General features: G+C 51.0%; 1 long non-coding RNA gene across 3 annotated transcripts in view; it reads left to right on the top strand.

Annotated features, from left to right (window-relative positions):
• The window catches only part of LOC140396682 (uncharacterized), a 118,888-nt gene that overhangs the window by 44,976 nt on the left and 49,246 nt on the right, over positions 1 to 24,666 (top strand). For 2 of the 3 annotated variants that reach the window (XR_011936600.1, XR_011936590.1), the window contains one exon: positions 585 to 1,885. The exons of the other annotated variant lie outside the window; for it this stretch is intronic. This is a non-coding gene — a long non-coding RNA (uncharacterized lncRNA). Of the gene's footprint in view, positions 1 to 584; positions 1,886 to 24,666 lie in introns of those variants that run through there. 3 annotated transcript variants of the gene reach the window in all.

A 24,666-nucleotide genomic window follows, 5' to 3' on the forward strand; every position in this document is an offset into this window, starting at 1 on the left:
CAGATATGAAGGTGCTAGCAAAGATCTTGGCAAGGCCCCTGGAGGGGTGTGTTCTGGCGTTGGTCTCCGAGGATCAGATCAGCTTTGGCAGGGGCGACATTTGTCGAGTAACATTAGGCGGCTCTTGCATGTGGTCCTAACCACATCGAGGCGGAAGGTGCCGGAAGTAATTATTTCTATGGACGCAGAGAAGGCTTTCGATTGGGTGGAGTGGAGGTGAGGTACGTTTTTGAGGTCCTGGGAAGGTTTAGGTTTGGGCCAACATTTATCTCCTCGGTGAGATTGTTACATACCGCCCCCACGGCGAGTGCAAGGCCGAATGCACTGAGCTCGGAATACTTCCAGCTGTACAGGGGCACGAGACAGGGATGCCCGTTGTCCCTGTTGCTATTTGCATTAGCTATTGAGCCCCTGGCCTTCGTTCTTAGTTCATCAAAGGAATGGAATGACATTGAAAGGGGGGTAGAGAGCAAAGGATACCCCTTATGCGGACAATTTTTTACTGTATGTTTCAGACCTGCTCTCATACATGGGAGAATAATGTGATTGTTAATAACAATAATAATCTTTATTGTCACAAGTAGGCTTACATTAACACTGCAATGAAGTTACCATGAAAAGCCCCTAGCCTCCATATTCTGGCACCTGCTCGGGTACACAGAGGGAGCATTCAGAATATCCAAATGACCTAAAAGCAGTTCTTTCGAGACTTGTGGGAGGAAATCAGAGAACCCGGAAGAAACCCCAAGCAGACACGGAGAGAATGTACAGACTCCGCACGGACAGTGACCGAAACCGGGAATCGAACCAAGGACCCTGGAGCTGTGAAGCAACAGTGCTAACCACTGTGCTACCGTGCAAATAAGTTTGGATCCTTCTCAGGGTCTTCCTTAACCAGGCCAAGAGTGAGGTCTTCCAGTGAATTCCCTGGGTAGGGGCGCAGACTTGGGAACCTTGCAATTCAAGCTTGCCAAAACTGAATTCAGGCATCTTGGCATTCAGGGGGCACATGAGTGGGTGGCACATGAGTGGGCCATGATGCACAAGTTGAATTTGGCCAGCTTGGTGGAGCGGCTGAGAGGGGACCTGAAGAGTGTCATAATATACACCAGTATATCATGGTGCAGACACACACTGATGGACACACAGTGGGACCAATCAACACACACAACACAGCAGCCAATCACCAGTGAGAGCGCACGCACTATAAAGACAGGGGGCATCAGAGTTCCCGCTCATTCGAGTTGCAGCTAGCTAGGAGGACAGAGCTCACAGCCTGTAACACAGACATTCACCATGTGCTGAGTGCATCGACTGGTTAGGACAAGGCAAAAGTCTTTAGTTAAAGCTAGTATCGTATTTACCCACAGTCTGAGTATGTTAAACAGTTAATGATTCAATAAAATAGTGTTGCACTATTTCAAGTGTTGGTGACCTGTATGTGATCCATGGATCCGGAACACCCAACACATCAAAGAGGTGGGATACTCTCCTGCTTTCCTTAGCAGGGAATGTACAGACCATAAAAATAAACATTCTTCCGAGGTTCCTGTTCATGGTTCAGTCTCTGAAGTCATTCTTTGAGGGTGGATAAATTCATTTTGGCATTTCTGTGGGCAGGCAAGACACCTAGGATCTGGAGAACCTTCCTGGAGAGGGGGCAGCGTCGGACTGGCGCTGCCAAATCTATTGTATTATTACTGGCGGTGAATGTAGAAAAGGTGCAGCAGTGGTGGGGGGAGGGGGGCGGTCGGAGTGGAGGCAAATGGTAGAGGCTTCCTGCGTTAGGGCATGTTTAAAGGCATTGGTCACTGCCCCTTTCCCATTCCCCCCGGCCAGGAATACTCAAGCCCGGTGGTGGCGGCATCCTTTAAATTTGGAATCAACTCAGGTGGCACTTCAGATTGGGGGGCGTGTCAGTACCGTCGCCAATCTGTGAAAATTGTCGAGGATGGATGCAACTTATAGGAGCTGGAGGAGGGAGTCAAGTGGATCAGGGATCTGTTTGTGGAGGGTAGGTTTGCAGGGATGGAGGAGTTGAAGGAGAAATACTAGCTCATGAGGGGAGCGAATTTAGGTACATGCAGGTGCGTGATTTAGTCCTCAAAGAGTTTTCTTCGTTCCCTCAGCTCCCAAGGCATATGTTGATGGATAGATTATCATGCGGTGAGCTGGGGGAAGGGAGGATCTTGGACACATATGCGTGGTTCTGGAGACAGGGAAGGCTCCGTTCGAAGAGATAAAGGGGAAGAGGGATGTGGAGTTGGGGGTGGCACTGGGGGAGTGGACTGGAGTGAAATATTGTACTGGGTGAACTCAACCTCCTTCTGTGCCAGAATGAGCCTGATTCAATTTAAAGTGGTTCACAGGGCTCATTTGAAGTGGTTCACAGGGCTCCTATGGCTGGAATGCATATGAGTGGGTTCTTCCCGGTTGTGGAGAATAGGGCCGGGATTCTCCGACCCTGCGCCGGGTCGGAGAATCCCCGGGGGGAGGCGCGAATCCCACCCCGCTGCCCCGACGCCGGCTGCCCTATTCTCCGGTGCCATTTTTCGGGGGCCGGTGGGATTCCCAACACGCCGGTCGGGGACCGTTGGCAGTGGCCCCCACGGCGATTCTCCGGGCCCTGAAGGGCCGTGTGGCCAACAAGTTTCGCATGAATTACTCACCTCACGCACGGCAGGACCTGGCAGGTAAGTGTGTGGGGCGGTCCTGGGGGGGCGGGGGGGGATCCAATCCGGGGGAGCCCCATGCTGGCCCACGATCGGGGCCTACCGATTCTGCGGGCGGGCTGGTTCTGTGGGGGCCTTATTTCCTCCGCACCGGACCTGTATATGGCTCTGCCATATTGCCTGGGGGGCAGCGCGGAGAAGGGAACCCCCGCGCATGCGCGGAAATACGCTGGCCGGTCCACGCATGCATGAACCCACGCCGGCCATTCCGCGCATGTGCGTACTCGCGCTGGCCCTTTGGCGGCAGCTGGAGCAGCGCCAACCACTCCGGCGTCAAACTAGCCCCTGAGAAATTGGAGAATTCCTCACTTTCGGGGGCTGTTGGCGCCGGAGTGGTTGGTGCCAGTTTTCCCGTCGGCGTGGGGACATAGCCCCATTTTCAGAGAATCCCGCCCTAGGTGTGAGAGGTGCTCAGGGGCGCCGACGAACCACGTACGGATGTTGTGGTCCTGCCCAAAACTGGTTGACTTGTGGACATCAGTGTTTGGGGCTCTGTCGATGATCGTGGGGGTGAGTTTGGAGCCGTGCCCTTTAATGACAGTTTTTGGCGTATCAGAGTTGCTGGAGCTGCTGGAGGGGAAAGGGGATCGATGTTGAGGCCTTCGCCTCTCTAATTACCCAGCCATGGATACTACTTGGGTGGAGATCGGTGGTGTCACCGAGGGCTTCGGCGTGATTGGGGGATGTGGTAGAATTTCATCAAAAAGTGAAAATTAAATTCGCCCTTAGGTGGTCAGAGGAGGGATTCCACTCCAAGTGGAGGCCATTTATCTCTGTTTTCAAAGATCTGTTTTTCGCCACCAATTAACAGGGGGAAGGGAATGGGGAGGTGGGGGATGGGGGTGTTGTTTTGGGGTAAAATTAGTTAATGTACAAAGATATAAAATGACAAACTCTCTATAACATGATTGCATGTGTTTTTTATGATTGTGGAAACTTTTGTATTGTTTCGAATAAAATACATTTTTTTAAAAATCTTTAACAGGGTGGACTTGGCTTCAACAGCAGATGTAGACTTCCGGTGACGGGGATGTGCTGGGGAATTTAGGGACGTGCGGGGCGTAGGCACATCAGGTGGCTCTCCTTCAGAATTGGGCAGCACGGTAGCCTTGTGGATAGCACAATTGCTTCACAGCTCCAGGGTCTCAGGTTCGATTCTGGCTTGGGTCACTGTCTGTGCGGAGTCTGCACATCCTCCCCGTGTGTGCGTGGGTTTTCTCCGGATGCTCCGGTTTCCTCCCACAGTCCAAAGATGTGCGGGTTAGGTGGATTGGCCATGATAAATTGCCCTTAGTGTCCAAAAATTGTCCTTAGAGTTGGGTGGGGTTACTGGGTTATGGGGATGGGGTGGCGGTGTTGACCTTGGGTGGGGTGTTCTTTCCAAGAGCCGGTGCAGACTTGATGGGCTGAATGGCCTCCTTCTGCACTGTAAATTCTATGATAATACAGTAAATTAGGCACTTTTGGCCGAACATAGCCCGAAAATTATTCAATTCTGAAACAGAAAACGCAGAGAAGAAGAGCAATGTGCCAGCAAGCAGTAGCTCAAATGGCTACAGGGAAAGCAGAAGCGATGGAAATGGGCAGAAACAGTGAGCGAGCGAGTCTGCGGACCCACGAGGCCAGGGGTCCCCGGCCAACGGCCGAGAGAGGGAGACCGAAGACCTGCATAATGGGCTTTCCAACCCTCCTGGACCTGTAAGTACCTAAAACCATTCCCCCTGGGCAGCTCATATTCCTATTCCAGGTCCTGTAATTTCGCAAAGCTGCTCCCAGATCCCCAAACCGCTCAATCGCTGCCTCTCGCCACCCACGAAACCTCGCATCCAGCCCCCCTGCTCCTCCCCCCACCCGGGGCAAACCTGTGGGTATCACAAATCGGTGCCCACACCGAGGCATCCTCCAATCTCAAATGCTGCCTCCACTGCCCCTACACCCTCATGGCAGATACCCACCACTAGGCTCGCGGAGTACCTGGCCGGTGAGAATGGCAGAGGCGCTGTCAACAATGCTCCAAAGCTCGTTCCCCTGCAGGAAGCCGCCTTCACCCATCCCACACTGACCCCTCCCCCACTATCCATTTCCTGACCATAATGGTGTTAGCCGACCAGTAGTAATTCATTATATTCAGCGACGGCAATCCCCCCCCCACCACTCCCCTCCTCGCTCCTGCTCCAAGGAAACCCTCTTGACCCGTGGGGTCTTACCTGTCCACACAAACCCCGGGATCAACGCATTGACCTTTTTAAAGAATGATTTTGGGATGAAGATCGGGAAGTTCTGAAATATAAACAGGAACCTTGGCAGCATCTTCACTGTCTGTACCCGTCCCGCCAATGACAGTGGCAGCACATCCCACCTCTTAACATCCCCCATCATCTGCTCCACCAACCGAGTCAAATTTAACTTCTGCAGCTGCGGCCGACCCGCGCCACCTGGATGTCCAGGTACCTGAAACTCGCCCCCACCACCTTGAACAGCAGCTCCCCCAACCTCCTCTCCTGCCCTCTGGCCTCAATTGGGAACACCTCGCTCTTTCCCATGTCCTGTTTGTATCCGGAAAACCAGCCAAAGTCCTCCAAAATCTCCATGATGCTGCCAATGTCCCCCAGTGGGTCCGAAATATATAACAACAGGTCGTTCGCATACAGCGAAACCCTGTGCTCGACCCGCCCCCCCCATCCCCCGCCCTCCCCCCCCCCCCCCCCCCCCACCCCCCCCCCCCCCCCCCCCCACCCCCCCGCACAATCCCATTCTAATCCCTCGACACTTGCCACCATTGTGCACCATTGCCAACGGCTCTATAACCAAGGCAAAAAGCAATGGGGAGAGCGGGCACCCCTGCCTTGTTCCACAGTGCAACCTGGAATACCCACAACTCACCCGTTTCATCTGCACACTTGCAACCGGTGCCTTATACAGCAAATGGACCAGTCCACAAATCCCTGCCCAAACGGTAGCATGGTAGCATTGTGGATAGCACAATTGCTTCACAGTGCCAGGGTCCCGGGTTCGATTCTGGCTTGGGTCACTGTCTGTGCGGAGTCTGCACATCCTCCCCGTGTGTGTGGGTTTCCTCCGGGTGCTCCGGTTTCCTCCCATAGTCCAAAGATGTGCAGGTTAGGTGGATTGGCCATGATGAATTTCCCTTAGTGTCCAAAATTGCCCTTAGTGTTGGGTGGGGTTACTGGGTTATGGGGATAAGGTGGAGGTGTTGACCTTGGTTAGGGTGCTCTTTCCAAGAGCCAGTGCAGACTCGATGGGCCGAATGGCCTCCTTCTGCACTGTAATTTCGATGATAATCTATGAAAACCCAAACCATCCCAACACCTCCCACAGATATCCCCACTCCACCCGGCTGAAAGCCTTCTCCGTCTATCACCACTGCCACTTCCACTTCCCGCCCCTCCAGGGGCATCATAATCACGTTAAGTAACCTCCTCACATTTACCGACAACGGCGTCCCCTTCACAAACCCTGTTTGATCTTCGCCTATCCCCCCCGGACACAGTCCTCAATTCACGAAGCCAACACCTTCGCCCGGTCCACTAGCAAATCCACCCAGTGCGGCGCGTGGTCTGTAACCACGATCGCCAAATATCCCGGATCGACTACCCCCGCCAGCAATGCCTTGTCCACCATAAAAAAGTCAATCCGGGAGCTCCCCATCCCCCTCCCCTGCTGATCAACTTTTTGGGCCTGGGCCTGCCCCTGCCCGTGTCATGCGACCCTCCAAGCCCACCCTCGGATGTCCATCGTCATCACTCCTTTTGCACCACCACGACCACACTTTTGTCAGCAACCCCCCGAACACCCCTCCCCAAACAGTACAACAACCTCATCCCCCTCCCCTACACCAACCACCTGGCCAACTGCCACTGTGCTCCCATGAACTAGCCCGCCCAGCTAGCATGGCAGCCCCCGCCCAAGGCCTCCCAACCTCCCCCCTCCCTGACTCCGCACCCCCCCTGTGCACACTCCCTCAGGAAATAAAGAAAGAAAGGAACAGAAAAAGGTGCACTCACCCTTAATGGTCTCCAAGCAGTCCACCACCAAGCCCAACAAAGAAAAAAACTCTCCAAGAACCACCAAAAGGAACCACCTCCTCCAAAATTCAATGTCCTCCTTCTCCTGCCAGTCCATTGTTTCTCATGAACTCCATTGCCTCCCCTGGCGTACCAAAATGGCATTCTCAATTCTGGAAAGTCACCCCGAGGCTGGCCATGTACAGCACCCTAAACTTCACCCCCTTCTTGAAGAGGGCAGCCTTGCCGGATTACACCCGGCCTTCCTCTTCACCAGATCTGCGGCCAGGTGTTGATACACCCGCACCTCGTACCCTCCCAGGTGCACTTCCTGGTCTACCTCACCCACCGAAGAAGCGGTGAGCCGCACCACCAGCGCCCATGGCGGCTCGCCCGCTTGCGGTCTCTTCATCAGCACCCTGTGCACTCGGTCAACCTCCAGGGCCAGTCAAAGGACCCTCCCCCATCAGCATTTCCAACATCTTGGCCACATACATGCTGACCTCCGCTCCTTCAATGCCTTCGGGCATTCGCACGATTTGCACATTTTGTCTTCTGGTGCGGTTCTCCAGATCCTCCACCTTCTCCTTCAACCTCTTTTGGGTTGCCCGCATCACCCCCACCTCAGCCGCCTGCGGATCAGATAGACCCATTTCACTGCTCAATGTGACGCGAAAATACTCGTGAAAGTCCTCGCCAAGAGACTGGAGAACTGCGTACCAGAGGTGATCGCAGAGGACCAGGTAAACTTTATTAAGGGTAGACAGCTAACTGTGAGCAGCAGACGGCTGCTGAAATTGATACTGACCCTATACAGGGAGAGAACACCAGAGGTGATTAGTCTCCCTGGATGCAGAAAAGGCCTTCGACAGAGTCGAGTGGAGGTACCTCATTGAGATACTGGAGCGGTTTGGACTGGGGTCGGGGGTTCACCTCATGGGTAAAATTCCTGTACAGTTCCCCGAAGGCGAATGTTTGGACCAACACCACCAGCTCTGAATACTTCCAGTTGCACAGAGGCACCAGCCAGGGATCCCTGCTATTCCCGCTCCTATTCGCTCTGGCAATTGAACCCCTGGCGATTACCCTGCGAGACGCAAGAGTCTGGAAGGGAATCCGAAGAGGAGACAGAGCACCGAGTGCCGCTCTATGCGGATGACCTGCTCCTCTACCTCTCGGACCTACAAAATGGCACGAACGAAAACATGAAGCTTCTGGAAGAGCAATGGCCTTCTCGGGCTACAAACTCAACCTGGGCAACAGTGAGGTTTTCCCGGTGAACCCGAGTGGGGGGAGGGGCAGAGCTGGAGGGTATCCCATTTAAAATAGCCTGAAACAAATTCCGGGATCCAGATAGCCCGGGACTGGACACGGATCCACAAGTGGAATCTGACCAGTCTGGCGGAGGAAGTTAAAAAGGACCTACAGAGATGAGATGCACTCCCGCTTCTCCTGGTGGGAAGGGTGTAGGCGATCAAGAGGAACGAACTGTCCAGGTTCCTCTTCCTGTTTAAATCCATACCGATATTTATCCCTAAGGCATTTTCCCAAAAATACACAAAATAATCATGGTGTTTGAGTTTGTGTGGGGGCGAGGGGGGGGGGGGGGGGGGGGATTCCAAGAATCCCGAAAACATCGCCGCAAAGGAGAAGAAGTATGGGAGGCCTGGCCCTCCTGAACTTGCAATAGTACCACTGGGCAACCACAGCCAAGAGAGTGAGGGGATGGATGAAGGAGCCAAACACGGAATGGGTGAGGATGGAGGAGTCCTCCTGCATGGGAACGTCCATCCAAGCCCTTGCAATGACAGCACTCCCATCCCCGCCTGCAAAACACACAACCAGCCCGGTGGTGGTAGCAACACTAAGAACCTGGAACCAGATGAGACAGCTCTTCAGTCTGACCGAGGTGTCCACCATGGCCCCCCTCTGTGGCAACCACCATGCTAGACGCCACCTTTACGAGGTGGAGACAAGAAGGAAGGACACTAGCGGTTAGGTATTTCTACATAGGGGACAGACCTGCGACCTTAGAAGAGCTGACGGAGAGACTGGAACTCTGACATTTACGAATCGAAAACTTTCTCCGCAAAGAGGCGACGAGGTACCTCAGGGCCCCAAGAGATACAATGTTGGAGGAATTACTGGATGCGGATAATCTGGAAAAGAGGGACTGTGGGGACATATACAGATGACTCTTAGAAAGGACAAGCCCCCCACTGGACAAGCTCCCCACAATGGAGAATTGGGAGGAGGAGCAAGGGACGGAAGTAGGGTGGGGACTCTGGAGTGCAACCCTGAACAGGGCCAACTCCACGTCCTCCTGCACAAGGCAGAGCCTCATGCCGTTTAAAGTGGTGCACAGAGCACACCTGACAATAACCCGAATGAGCAGGTTCTTCCCGGAGGGTGGAGTATAAATGTGAACGGTGCCAGGGAGGCCCAGCCAACCACGCCCACATGCTCTGGGCCGGCCCCAGACTTGTCGGGTTCTGGACAGCCATATTCGAGGCAATGTCCAAGGTTGTGGGGATGAGGGTGGAGCCGTGCCTGAGAGTGGCAGTCTACGGGATATCTGACCAACCAGAACATCATATGGGGAACCAGAGGGCCCAGCACAATGCTATAAGAATAAAACAAACACCAAGACACACCATCTACGGTGAAAGGAAGGGCATAGGGTAGGACCTGGAGACAGTAGAAAAGGGGAGGGAGGGGCAGGAGGGAAGGTTCGGCGGGGTGGTGTGGAGGGTAGGGGGGCGAAAATGGACAACGTGGAAATTATAACCATTTCATACATTTCTTGTACAGTGTAAAAATGCAAATTTTATTAAAAATAAATATTTATTTAAATCAATAGCAGACGTAAAGCTGCTGTGAGTTGCAATGTCAAAATATGGTCATTTGCTAAAAGACTAAGCAAAAGGACCAAACATGTCTGACACATGTCAATAAACAAATCCAATCCAATCCATCCAGAATCTATGTACGATTGGTAGCTCAGTGAACCAAGCTTATATCTAATGTACGTCAGAATCAAGCGTGTAACCCATCAAATTATCAATCTCGGCATTCAAATGCTCTGGTAAGCAACTCATTAATTTTTTTTTTTTAAATTTCCAAATAAGGGGCAGTTTAGCACGGCCAATCCACCCACCCTGCATATCTTTGGGTTGTGGGGTGAGACCCACGCAGACACGGGGAGAATGTGCAAACTCCACACGGACAGCGACCCAGGACTGGGATCGAACCCAGGTCCTCAGCGTCATGAGGCAGCAGTGCTAACCACTGCACCACCCTGTCACCAGAAACACGTTCATAACATATACTTGATATTGATATTCATTTAAACATCACAGTTGATCTTGTCCCCACTCTTCAGTCCCATTTCCAACAGGATTCCTGTGCAGGGATCAGGACCAGGAATCCTTGCCCACTTCCCATTCCCCAGTGCTCTTTTTCAATTAAAGTACTTTCCCTATTGTTCGTGCTGAGATCTGTTAAAAGATCTCTGCTGGCCCTAGCAGTACTTGATGGGGTTGTTGTATATAGTTGCTCCCTAGGTTCAGCATTGCTGTGATGTAAGGAAGAGAATTAAGGGCAGCACGGTAGCATTGTGGATAGCACAATTGCTTCACAGCGTCAGGGTCCCAGGTTCGATTCCGGCTTGGGTCTCTGTCTGTGCGGAGTCTGCACATCCTCCCCGTGTGTACGTGGGTTTCCTCCGGGTGCTCCGGTTTCCTCCCACAGTCCAAAGATGTGCAGGTTAGGTGGATTGGCCATAGTAAATTGCCCTTAGTGTCCAAAATTGCCCTTAGTGTTGGGTGGGGTTTACTGGGTTATGGGGATAGGGTGGAGGTGTTGACCTTGGGTAGGGCGCTCTTTCCAAGAGCCGGTGCAGACTCGATGGGCCGAATGGCCTCCTTCTGCACTGTAAGTTCTATGAAAAAAAAGATGTGGTTTACAATGGGTGGCACGGTGACATAGTGGTGAGCACTGCTGCCTCAGAGTGCTAGGAATGCGGGTTTGGTTCCGGCCTCGGGTGACTATCTGTCTGGAGTTTGCACGTTTCTCCCCCTTTTCTGTGTGGGTTTTCTCCAGGTCCTCTGGTTTCCTCCCACAATCCTAAGATGTGCAGGTTAGGTGGGGTTACGGGAATAGGGAGTGGGAGTGGACTTCGGTTGCTCTTTCGGAGGGTCGATACAGACTCTGGAAGGCACCATCTAAATAGTGACAGCTGGGAAATCATAAAATCACTGAACAATGCAGGACCAAAAGAGGCCATTCAGTCCAAAGTGAATGTGCTGGCTCTAATCTCCATATCCCTCTCAATTTATCTAACTCTCTTTTAAAAGTTCCTATTGAATCTTGATTCAGGCAATGCATTCCAAATCCTAATTCAAAGAATTCAAATTCATAATCCAAATCAATTCACCTGAAAACAACATTTCTTCATGTTGCCTTTGGTTCTTTTCTCAAACATTTTAAATCTGCGTACTGAGGCTACTGGCCATGCGCATGCATGGCCACGGACCCGGCAATTCTCCGGCCGTATCATAGGTAAAGCCATACGCTGCGTGCCTGCTAGTCCCCCACCAGACAGAGGATCGGTGCAGCTTTTGCGCCATTTTCTCGGGCGGAAAACATCACTATTCCCATGCCGGCATCAGCACTTAGTCTACAAATCGGAAAATCCAGCCCCGGATCATTCCCTGGGACAGGTTGGTAAATGGCTTGATCTTTTTAAGGTTGATGCTGAGACCGATTCTTTATTATGCACGAAGCGGGGCTTGGAGATTCACTTTCAAGAGAGCTGAAATTGCATTGTTATCCACATACTGACATTCCACGGGCGATGTCAGGGTCATTTTCTTCTAAGGTTTCAACCGGTTGAATGAAACATTCCTTCTTGACTCCAGTCTTGACCTCAAAGGTTTAGGTCCTATTTCCGTCGCTGAGGACTGTCACTGACATCTTGTTGTGGAGGGATCTGAGAATGTTGATGACTTTCTCTGGACAGTTGGCCCTTGACAGGGTCTTTCAAAGTGCTTCCAACTGACTGAGTCGGGAGCCTTTGTCAGGTCGATGAAGGCAATGAAATAATGGTTGTTGTTGCTGCTGGTATTTCTCTTGAAGTTATCGAGCAGCGAAAATCATGTCCATTGTTCCACGGTTTGGTTGAAGCCACACTGTCTTTCCTGAAGGATTTCTTCAGAGACTGGGAGAAAGTGGCAAGTGGAGATTCGGGCAATGATCTTCCTGGCGATGGAAAGGAGGGAGATCCCTCAGTAGTCTCCGCAGTACGCTTTGTCTCCTTTCTTGAAGGCGGTAGTGATGACGGCATCCTTGAGGTCGGAGGGATTTATTCTCTGTCCCAGATTTTCAGGACAAGCTGATGGAGATGACGGGTGATCTCCTCCAAGTTAAAAAATTTCTGCTGGTATACCATCCACGCCTGAGGCTTTTCCATTCCTTATGAGTTTAATGGTGGGTTTGGCTTCATCTCCAGAAGAATGTGTAACCACCGCCAAACTTCCCTCACCTGCCCTTCGCCGGCTCTTTGAGACTCTTGCAGGGCAGCAACGTCAGCGTTGAAGTGTCTGAGTTCACGGGCAACAAGGGCAGTTCTCCGTTCCGGTTGATTGTTCTGCTCGTTATCCATGAGAGTTTTTACGTTCCAGGTTCCAAGATTGAGTTTAACTTTGATTTTCTGACCGCAGGGAGATGAACTCGCTGGGTACAGTTTTCCAGCCAGGTTGTAGAGAGAACTGACTATTTTTAGGGCACCTTTATCAGAATTGATCCTGAAGAGGGCTGCTCAGTTGTGAAGAAAGCTGCCAAAACGCTCTCCTTTTCCTATTCTACTAGTTAAATCACTGAATCAAACTCCACAGCTATGTGCCGGTCCGAAGCTTCGGACTTACAGATCTCACGGTCCTGCCCCCGTCACCTCTCACCGATCACCGCAGGATGTGTAGTTGGTGTTTTGGTTCCTCTAGGTAGACGTCTTGTTCCAGACATATTTTAACATGGGTATGCCATTGCACATGAGTAGACACATGAGCATTGATAGGGGTAGGTTCAGTTCCAATGGCAAGGCACCCTTGAAGACTGGGCTGCAGCCTTCATTTGCCATCGCAGCAGTTGATATCGCACAAGTATCACCTGCCGCCTGAACTGCCATTGAGGACTTAGAACATAGAACAGTACAGCAGTACAGGCCCTTCAGCCCACAATGTTGTGCCAACCATTTATCCTAATCTAAGATCAACCTAACCTGCACCCCTTCATTTACTGCTGTCCATGTGCCTGTCCAAGAGTCGCTTAAATGTCCCTAATGACTCTGACTCCACCACCTCTGCTGACAGTGCATTCCACACACCCACCACTCTCTGTGTAAAGAATCTACCTTTGACATCTCCCCTATACCTCCGTCCAATCATCTTAAAATTATGTCCACTCGTGATACCATTTCCACCCTGGGGAAAAGTCTCTGGCTATCCACTCTATCCATGCCTCTCATTACCTTGTACACCTCTATCAAGTCCCCTCTCTTCCTTCTTCGCTCCAGTGAGAAAAGCCCTAGCTCCTTCAACCTTTCTTCATAAGATATGCCCTCCAGTCCAAGCAGCATCCTGGTAAATCTCCTCTATACCCTCTCCAAAGCATCCATATCCTTCCTATAATGAGGCGACCAGAACTGGACACAATTTTTCAAGTGTGGTCGAACCAGGGTTTTATAAAGCTGCAGCAAAACCTCGCTGCTCTTAAACTCAGTCCCCCTGTTAATGAAAGCCAACACACCATACGCCTTCTTAACAACCCGATCAACCTGGGTGGCAACTTTGAGGGATCTATGTACGTGGAACCCAATCCCTATGATTGCTTTGGATGGTTCCTCAGTTCTGACCTTACCATTATGGGTGACCCGGCCAGGATTTTAAGACTCCTGACGGCATCGATCTCGGGATCAATGGAACGTTCAAGCCGCTCCAAGGTGGACTTCCATGGAAAGGTATCCAAAAGCAGTGTTGGTGTTCACATGTACACTGAGGACAACCCAGCCCTACCTCACCACCACCTTCCTCGACTCCTCCACTCTTACTAAATTATCAAACTGCTTATCTGACACTCATGACTGGGTGAACAGAAATGTTCTTCTATTAAATACTGAGAAGGCTGGAGTTATTGTTTCCAATCCCTGCTTCAAATCCTATTTCCTGGCTAAAAACTTTGTCACTGTCCCAGGCACTAGTCTGAGACTAAACAAGACTGTTTATCATTTTGGTGTCACTTTTAACCCCGGGGTGAGCTTCTGAACCAGATGTTCATACCATCTCTAAGACCTTCTAGTTCCACCTTCACAACGTCATCCAACTTCTTGCCTCAACGTATCTCCTATTGAAACCCTCATCCATGCCTTTGCGACCTCTCGATTTGACTATTCCTCCCAGCTGGTCTTCCACATTCTACCCTCCATAGACTTGAGACCATCCAAAAAAACTCTGCTGCCTGTATCCTGGCCTGCACCAAGTCGTACTCATCTATCACCCTCCTGCTCGCTGGTCTACATTGGCTCCCACTCAAGCATTTAACATTTTCATCCTTTCTTTCAAATCTCTCTATGGCCTCACTCAATTGATTCCAGAGATGAGGGGTTTGTTTTATGAAGAGAAATTGAGCAGTTTAGGCCTATATTCTCTCTCTCTCTCTCTCTCGATTAGATGAATGAGAGGAGATCTAATTGAGGCAATCTAGAGTGAGAGGTCATAGTTTTAGGATAGGGAGTAACAGATTTAAAATAGAGGTGAGGAGAAGTTAATTCTCTCAAAGGGTCGTGAATCTGTGGAATTCACTACCTCAGAGTGCGGTGGATGCTGGGACATTGAGTAAATTTAAGGAGGAGATAGGCAGATTTTTAATTACTAGTGGGTTGAAGGGTTATGGAGAATGGGCAGGAGAGTGGAACTGAGGCTAAGATTAGATCAGCCATGATCGTATTGAATGGCGGAGCAGGTTCGAGGGGCTAAATTGCCAACTCCTGCTCCTAGTTCTTATGTTCTCCCAATCTCAGTAATCTCCCCCAGTGTGGTAGTCACCACTAGTAGTTTATTATATGTATTACGGCACTGCCCGTATATTAGAGGTACAATGGTAAATCCCTGCCTGCTGGCTCCGCCCATCAGGTGGCGTATAAAAGTGTGTGCTCTCCGGCGCTGCAGCATTCTGGTTCCATCTACAGGAGGCACAACATCTTTTTCAATAAAGCCTCGATTGTTCCACCATTCTCGTCTTGTGGTAACTGACGGTGCATCAATTTATTGAACAAGATATTTTAAACGATGGATCTCCACATCAAGCATGATCGCCTATAGCTGAGCCCTCAAGCAGCCAATGACACATCCACCTTCGACCACTGGCTAGCCTGCTTCGAAGGCTACCTTGGAGCAGCCGCTGAAGAACCCTCAGAAGCACAGAAGCTCCAAGTCCTCTATTCACGGGTGAGCCCTGACATTTTTCCCCTCATCCGGGATGCGCCAACCTACTCTGAAGCGATAGCGCTCCTGAAGGGACATTATGTTCGACCGGTGAACCAAGTGTACGCCAGGCACCTCCAGGCCACGAGACAGCAACTCCCCGGGGAGACTCTGGCCGATTTCTTGCGTGCCCTGCAGATCCTAGGTAGGAACTGTGACTGCCAGGCAGTTTCGGCAGTCCTGCACACCAAACTTTTAATTAGAGAAGCTTACGTCTCGGGCATGAAGTCTGCGTACATCCGCCAGCGGCTACTGGAAGGGGGTACGCTCGGTCTTGCGGGGCAGCTCGCTAATTCGTTAGAAGTGGCCTCCCGTACGTTCAGTCCTACGACCCTGACCACGCGGCACCCTCGTGGGCATCGTGGGCCCCACCAGCTGCTGATTCCAGCTCACCGCAAGTCTGCGCCGCGCGGCAGCCAGCCAACCCTGGGGGGCCCAAGTGTTATTTTTGCAGACAAAACAAATACTCCAGGCAGCGCTGCCCGGCGCGGAGCGCGGCCTGCAACGTGTGTGGGAAGAAAGGACACTTTGTTTCTGTTTGCCAGGCCCGGTCGGTCGCCGCTGTTTCCAGGCCCGGCGTTTCTACACCCCCCATGTGCGACCCAGGGGCGCCACCATTTTCCCCTCTGCAAGCCACGTGCAGCCCGTGGGCGCCGCCATCTTTGATGCCGCCCGACATGTGCGCCCGTGGGCGCCGGCATCTTCGGCGGCATTTTGGACTACGCCTCAGGACCCCTGCTCATCTGGCCGTTCATCGGCAACCGCTACCTCCGCCACCGCTGACCAGCCCGGGACCTCCCAGCATCCTCCGCAGCTCGCCCGTTTCACCCTGGATCAGTCCCGGCCCCACAACCTCGCGACCCCGACGACGACAGTGAAGATCAAAGGGCACGAGACGACCTGCCTCTTTGACCCCGGGAACACAGAGAGCTTCATCCACCCCACTATGGTAAGGCGCTGCTCCCTCCCGGTACACCCTGTGACCCAGAAAATCTACCTGGCCTCTGGATCCCATTCCGTTGAAATCCGGGGTACTGTATCGCAACCCTCACCATCCAAGGTGTAGAATTCAGCAACTTTCGGCTGTACATCCTCCCCCACCTCTGCGCTCCCCTGTTACTCGGCCTGAATTTTCAATGCCACATCCAAAGCCTTACTTTAAAATTTGGCAGACCCCCACACCCCCCTCATCGTCTGCGGCCTACCGACCCTTAAGGCCGATCCACCCTCCCTTTTTTGAGGACCTCACCCTGGACTGCAAACCCGTCACCACTAGGTGCAGACGGTACAGTGCCCAGGACAGGACCTTGATCAGGTCAGAGGTCCAACGGCTTCTGCGGGAAGGGGTCATTGAGGCCAGCAACAGCCCCTGGAGAGCTCAAGTAGTGGTAGTGAAGACTGGGGAGAAGCACAGGGTGGTCATTGACTACAGTCAGACCATCAATCGATACACGCAGCTCGACGCGTACCCCCTCCCACGCATATCTGACATGGTCAATCAGATTGCGCAGTATCGAGTCTTTGTCACAGTGGACTTGAAGCTCCCCATCCGCCCGGAGGACCACCAATACACTGCGTTCAAAGCAGATGGCCACCTCTATCAGTTCCTTAGTGTCCTTTCGGCATCACTAACGGGGTCTCAGTCTTCCAGCGAGAGATGGACCAAATGGTTGACCGGTATGGACTGCGGGCCACCTTCCCATACCTAGATAACGTCACCATCTGCGGCCACAATCAGCAGGACCACGACGCAAACCTCCAAAACTTCCTCCCTGACAAACTCCTGAATCTCACCTACAATAAGGAGAAATCCGTGTTCCGCACCAAACGCGTAGCCATCCTTGGCTATGTAGTGGAAAATGGAGTCCTGGGGCCCGACCCCGACCCCCCTCCTGAACTCCCTCTCCACCACTGCCCCAAGGCCCTGAAACGATGCCTGGGATTTTTCTCCTATTACGCCAATTGGATCACTAATTATGCGGACAAGGCCTGCCCACTCATGAGCGATGAGCTGCGTCAGTTCCTGCTCTGCAAGGGCATCACCTTGAGCAGGACTACCAGCTACAACCCCCAGGGAAACGGGCAAGTGAAGAGGGAGAATGGGACGGTCTGGAAGGCAGTCCTGCTGGCCCTGTGGTCTAAACATCTCCCAGTCTCCCGCTGGCAGCATGTCCTCCCCGACGCACTCCACTCCATCCGTTCGCTCCTCTGCACTGCGACTAATGAGACCCCTCACAAACGTGTGTTTGCCTTCTCCAGGAAGTCCACCTCCGGGGTCTTGCTCCCAACATGACTGACAGTCCCTGGACCCGTCCTCTTCCGGAAGCATGTGTGGACCCATAAGTCGGACCTCTTGGTCGAAAAAGTCCACTTCTTACCTGCAGTATGCCTACATGGCACACCCCGACGGGTGCCAAGACACAGTCTCCTTCCGGGACCTGGCACCCGCTGGATCCCCACCCACGACCCCCGACCTGACACCGCCCCCCCGCCTCGCCCCCAGTTGCCTCATTCACCCCTGCGCCACTCACCTTCCCTCCAGCGAACCTCACTGCAGCCCCCGCCCCAGTAGGATCCGTCCTCCCACTGGTTCCACTCAGGGGTGACGAAGACGAGGACAACACGCTCCCGGAGTCGCAGGTGACCAAGTCGGCGCCCACATCATCACCAGTACTGAGGCGATCGCAGAGAAGGGTCAAGACCCGCGACAGACTTAACTTGTAATGTTTTCCAACACCCCCGCCGCACTCTTTTTTTAACAGGGGGTGAATGTGGTAGTCACCACTAATGGTATATTATATGTATTACGGCACTGCCCATATATTAGAGGTACAATGGTAAATCCCTGCCTGCTGGCTCCGCCCAGCAGGCGGCGTATAAAAGTGTGTGCTCTCCGGCGCTGCAGCCATTCTGGTTCCAGCTACAGGAGGCACAACATCTTGTTCAATAAAACCTTGATTGTTCCACCATTCTCGTCTTGTGATAATTGACGGTGCATCACCCAGCCCACAGCCCGCTGAGAGATCTGTTCTCACCCAATATGGGCCTCTTGGGCATCCGTGATTTTCATTACCACATTATCGGCAGCTGTGCTAAAGTTGTCCAGACTCCAAGTTCAGGCATTCCCCTCCCTGTGCCTCTCCACCTCCCAACCTCACTTTCTTCCAGGCCATCAAATTGTCCCTCACTGGGATCTAAACCAGCTCAGTTGGCTACCTTCACCCTGTAGCTGAAGCCAATATGTTTCCCAGCCTGTGTGCCATGGAGAGTTTCCTGAACGGGGGAACCATCCTGACTATTTTCCCGGCAACCCCCGACCAACATCCAGTCTCCCATCCAGCTATCATGGGTCTGGGACAATGCAGCCAAAAGTGTTTGTACTTCCTTATAAAGCTTCATGAACAATGATTTGCTTTATTAATGAAGCCATCCATCAGCAGAACATTAGTGAAATCAGTCAAAGAAGCTCAGAAGGGAAGGGAGAAAGAGGAAACCTTCACCTTCTCCAAAATGAATTATTTCATCTTTCCTGAGGAAATATAGGGGCTCGTAAGATTTATTAGTTTCCACCGAGCTGAATGCGCTGCACTTTCACTGCCATATCTAAACTTTCGTCATAAACTGATACAATCTTAAATGCCATTGGAAAAAGGCTTGTTTACTGCAGTTACTAGATAATAAAATTCATGAAGATCATTCTTATTGAGTGTCAGGCAGTTAACCTGTTATTTATGCAGTCTTACTGCAAATGAGTTGAACCATTTTAATACATTAATTTAAAAAATTCTAAAGGCAAGGTAATTTATGCATAAAACTGTGATTTTCCTTTCACTGAGTGCATGCGGCCCTTTCTTTCTGGCAGATGGATCAATAATGATTTAACAAAACTGAAAGCTCTTACAATCCATTAACTTCTTTCAATACATTGAGTCTGCTGTAATCCATTGCTGCTCTTCAACTTTCAAAATCTGAAAATTCTCCTTAAGTTGGTGCAGGTAATGGTTGATCACCTTTGTCCTGACTGAGCAAAACCATGAAATGATTAGGCCGTCTTTTCTGTGACACAGCACTCAAAAGAGCAAGGTGTGGTTCATTAATTTTTACATTTGTTCTGTCATGGGATGTGGGCATCGCTGGCTAGGCCAGTATTTGTTGCCCATCCCTAATTGCCCTTGAACTGAGGGGCTTGCTCGGCCATTTCAGAGAGGGCATTAAGAGTGAACCTGACCTGTGAGTCTGGAGTCACATGTAGGCCAGGCCAGGTCAGGATGGCAGATTTCCTTCCCTAAAGAACATGAGTGAACCAGGTGGGGTTTTACAACAATCGACAATAGTATTCATCATTGCTGAGACTAGTTTCAAATTCCAGACTTAATAATTGAATTTAAATTTGGGATTTGAACCTGTGCCCCCAGAGCACTAGCCTGGGGCTTTGCAGTGACATTACACCATTGTCTCCCACCAAGGACAAAGCAAAAATAGGGCTGCATACAGGAATAATTTGATATTGTAGTTTCATTTCCTCTGGTATCACACAGATTAATGCATTTGTATAAAATTCCTTTCAGTGCTGCTTAAATACATTTAAAGTAAATAAATTAAAGTCACAGTAAAAGAGCAGACAAAACAATTTAATCGGAATTCATTAACTTGTGGGCTCCCAGAGGAAAACCTCTTGCAGTCCAATGCCAGAATTGAGGATGTCCATGTTGTTTTTCTTTCCTGGCTGTTCACACCACGCAGAAACACCTCAAAGCATCTTTTTTTTAATTGGAATGACTGTTGCAGTGTAAGCAAATGCAGTAACCATTTTGCACAATCTAAAATCTCAAAACTTTGGAAGTGTAGGGGGAGGAATGTTGACCAGGAGAAACAACTTGCATTTATATAGCACATTTAATGCAGGTAGTGGTGCTTCAAAGAAGTGTAAACAGCCAAAACCATGGCACTGAGTCAAAGAAAGAGACATTAGCTGAAGTGATTATACGTTTGGCTAAAGAGGTGGGTTTTAAGGAGAATCGTAAAGGAGGAGAGACAGTGAGCTGCAGGTTGAAAATTGCAGAACATAGGGCCTAGCTCACCAATGGCCTGGCTGCCAATGATAGACTGAAGGAATTGTGAGCTGCATAAAGAAACAGATTTGAAAGATTGCAGCATTCTTGGAGGATTGGAGAGCTGGACAAGATTACATAGGGAATGAGGCCAAGAAGGAATTGAACATGAGGGCAAGAACTTTAAATTGGAGGCATTGGGGTACGAGGAACAAATTTAGATTAAAGAGCACGGAGTGATAGGAGAGCAAGAATTGCTGAGCATAAGGATATGAGCAGTGGAGCTCAGGTTTTAGAATCGCCGAAGCTGGGAGGCCATCTAGCAAGGTGAGCATTGGAATGGGCAACTCTGGAGGCAACAAAGGCATGTATGAGGACTTCAGTAGTCGAGGGGCTGAGGCGCGGGAGGTGACAGAAGATGTTTTGGAGACGGACGCGAGTGGTGTTTGTGATAGAGAAGCCAAGAAGTGGGCAGCTCAACTCGGGATCAAATAGGAGACTGAGGTTATGAATAGTCTGATTCAGCATAAGGCAGTGGTCATGGAGAACATTGGAATCAGTAACAACGGAATGGGCTTAATGAGGAAGAAGGATTGAATACAATTGGGCTCGATCTAACGGCCGCGTTGCACCCGAATGGGAGCGCAATGTGGACAGTAGATTCCGGGAGATGCCTCCTGCGGGCTTCCCAACAGTCAGTATGCCTCGCAAGATCAACCCAGGTCTCAAGGGAGTCACCATCAGGATCCTGCCCCCAATGGGGCATGGGAAGGCCTGAAAAAGGGTGCCCTCAGTGACGCCATAGCAGGGTGTCATCACTTGTGGGAGTGTGGGGTAATGCTCATGTGTGTGGGGGGTGACATTACCCATGGGTGGGGGGTGTGGGGGATCCACAAGCCCAAATAGAGATGGAGGCACCCTTTAAGAATGGTGGGCCGATATCTGAGGAGCCGGGCTGGCCAGCGAGTACAGTTGTCCAGTGATGAAAATAATTCTGCGCGCAATCTATCAGAAAGATTTCTAAATGTCGTTTGTGACGGGTTTTACTGGGGGTTTCCCGCTGGCTTTGCTGGCGAGTTCCCCAGCACTATCTAAACACATTTAGGGTGCGTTTTAACCAAATGGGAACTGTAGCCCAGAGCGAGAGTGTTTAGCATTGGGACGCCATTTAAAAATGGCGGCCCAATCTCTCGAGCCCCTGACCCGATCCCCAAACACCCCAGCCCCTCCCTCACCCACACAGGGAGCCCCCCCCCCCCCCCGCCTGCCCGATCACCGCCACGCAAAAATGCCAATTTGGCACCTTAGCAGTGCCAGCCTGGCCCCCTGGCAGTGCTCCTGCCAGCTGGCAGTGTCACCTGCACACCTAGGCAGTGCCAAACTGAAACCCAGGTGGCACTACAGGGTACCAAGCTGGCACTGCCAGGGTTCCTGGGTGGCACCCACAGTGCCAGAGTACCACCTGTACACAGGGAATACACCTGGGTGCCTCCAATTCCCTGGGAGACCCCCACAAGTTCCGTTCCATCTGGTCGCCGTTTGTGGAGACCAGTGTTGAACGTCGCTCGCCCAGTTTTCCGTGATGAAGGGGATAGATCCCAATACCTTGGTTACCTCAGGGAACTGCATATTGAAGTACGACTCGCTGTCTCAGTCGAAAATGCAGATTTGCCAAAAAGTGATCCTGCCCACAATGGGTGGGTTTCACATCACGATGTGTCGGGAGATTGCGTTAGATATCACGAGGCATGGTGAGCGAGGTACATCGCAGGAGATCTTCTGTCATCTACTGCCCATGTTGTGCCTTGGTGCCCTACATTTTGGGCACAGTATGGATGGTAGATTGTGCCCTTCGTCACTTTTTTGGGTCCTGGGGAGTTTCTCACCTGTTTAACCCACATTTAGAAATATTTTCATCACTGGAGAGCTGAACTTGCTGGCCAGACTGGCTCCTCAGAGATCGGGCCACCATTTTGAAAGGGTGCCCCGATCTCTAAGTGAGCTTGTGGATCCCCCGCACCTCTCAACCATGGGCAATGTCACCGCACACATATGGGCATTCCCCCACACCTCCCCAAGTGAGGGCACCCTGCTGTATGGTCCCTGGGGGCCCCCTTCTTCAGGTCCCACATGCCCCATACTGGACCCCCCCCCCCCCCCCCTTCCAGGACCTCCACATGTCATCACCCCAACCTCCCAGAGGCCCATTCTTATCTGGCCTGCATCCCTCCACATTCAAAACCCCCTCCACCCTCCTTTCATGGGCATGAACCTCCCTCAGGCCCTGACCCTTGGCATTGCCACATTGTCACCTGTGCTCCCTTGAACTGGCACCCTGGCAGTGCTGCTGTCAGCTTGGCATTACTACTTAGGGATGTTGGCAGTGCCTTCCTGGCAATGCCAAAGTGCCCATGTTCCAGGAGGAGGCCAGTGGCCCACCCTGCCCTACCCTTGACCACCCTGGGGTTTCCGATGGCCTGGGAGACCACACCCCCTCCCTCCCCAGTTGGTGTACCGCCTGGTCCACGTTTGTGTGGACCAATACTGAACGGCACCAAGTTGGGGAATCCCTGGTGAGGCCATTAGATGTCAGTAGGCTGGTAGACCCTAGGTATGCCGTTGTAGGTTTAAGACCTACTTAAGCGAGTGTGGCTTGGTCATGCCCCTTGTGGGTGGGAACCTGATCTCACGAGGCATAGTGGCTGTTCGAGCACAATGTGCCCGGTAGATCTTGCCCAGAAACATTTCCATTTGTTCGCGTCACCAAATGTTTGTTCTGTACACACCCAAAATCAGAATTTCAACCATTGCCGTTGATCTCTGAAATTCTTGCTCAAAGTAAGTTTGTATTCGTATCTACATTACCACCTAAAAATAGCACTTTAAAAATCTCTTTTTTGATCATGTCTTTGGCCTGCCCCCATCCTAATGCTTACCTTTATTAAGTAAGCAAAGACTTCGGCAACCGGCGGGGGCGGGATTCGCGCCAACCCCCGGCGTGGGGTCGGAGAATGTCGCCCCAGTTGTCGAGCCAACTGTGCTCAGCCGGTCTAACACCATAGCTTGGTGCTGGCTCGTCAACTTCTGAAGAACTCCAAGATATTTTTTGATGTGTGTAACATAATACATAGATAAATTGTTGCTGTTAAAAGTCAGATGCAACACCGTATGACTTTGAGAACAAAGGACACCTGAGTGTCAGCAAGATTTTTCACAATTGAAATTATACTTTCCAATTGTCTTCAAGATGAATGATTCCAATTCTCCCATTATTCCTGAAGAATGTCTGTCGATGTTCAACCAGCAGATGATGGACTATAACCATTTCTTGATGATGAATATTTATTAAGTTCAAAAGGCTTTGGCACGTACAATGCATTGCTGTACCAACATTGCAGAATGGTACAGCTTTATTTATCCCTCCTGACTATATCGAAGACTGTGTTTGTCCCTTCAAGGAAATCATAGCAGGGCGTCACCTCAGGTTATTCTTACACACTTTTTAATGAATGGTTCTAAATCATGGTTCCAACCTCGGAGCAGATTACTGGTCAACACTTGGCCAGATAACGGCATGCAGCATGGGAAGAACTGAGAAAACTTTTCAAAAAGGTTAAAATTGAATGTTAAAATAAAGTCATGAAAATACTATTGGTTACAGTGAAAAGGACAATCTTGTTACTGTCAGCACCATAATGTAACTTCGCAAACATCTGACCGAACAGAATTAAATATCCTCCATTTGATTTCAATGAAACATTATTTTCATCAAGTCTCTGTGAAGAATAGATTTGCTCTCAATGCACGATTGAGTGAGACCAAGTGCTTGATATTGTCACTGACAAACCTTCAAGGAAAAAGGTTGACATTTTTGAAAAGCAAGTGTTTAAAAATCTCAAAGATCAGTCTGTCCAGAACATTTTGAAGAGAACTTCAGGGTGCCATAATACCGGGTTCCTCGACCTGAGATTTGCAGTTTTGGGGAGGCCCATAAGGAAGATTTGCGGGATCCGTCAAACATAACGCCCATTTCCGTCCACTTCCTGCCCCGTCTCAATATTTGCTTCGTGAGCGGACGATGTCTCACAGCAACACATGACACCCCTTCAAAAAAAATAAAGGTCGTTTAGCAGACAGACACGCATGAAGGGCATTTACAGAAGTAACCGCTGCGAAAAGGTTGGGTGGCACAGTGGTTAGCACTGCTCCCTCACAGCACCAGAGGCCTGGGTTCTATTCCAACCTTGGGTAACCTACTTGTGGAGTCTGCACATTCTCCCTGTGTCTGTGTGGGTTTCCTCCAGGCCTCCAGTTTCCCCCC

Source organism: Scyliorhinus torazame, chromosome 2 (assembly GCF_047496885.1).
Source record: "Scyliorhinus torazame isolate Kashiwa2021f chromosome 2, sScyTor2.1, whole genome shotgun sequence".
NCBI classification, from domain to species: Eukaryota; Metazoa; Chordata; class Chondrichthyes; order Carcharhiniformes; family Scyliorhinidae; genus Scyliorhinus; species Scyliorhinus torazame.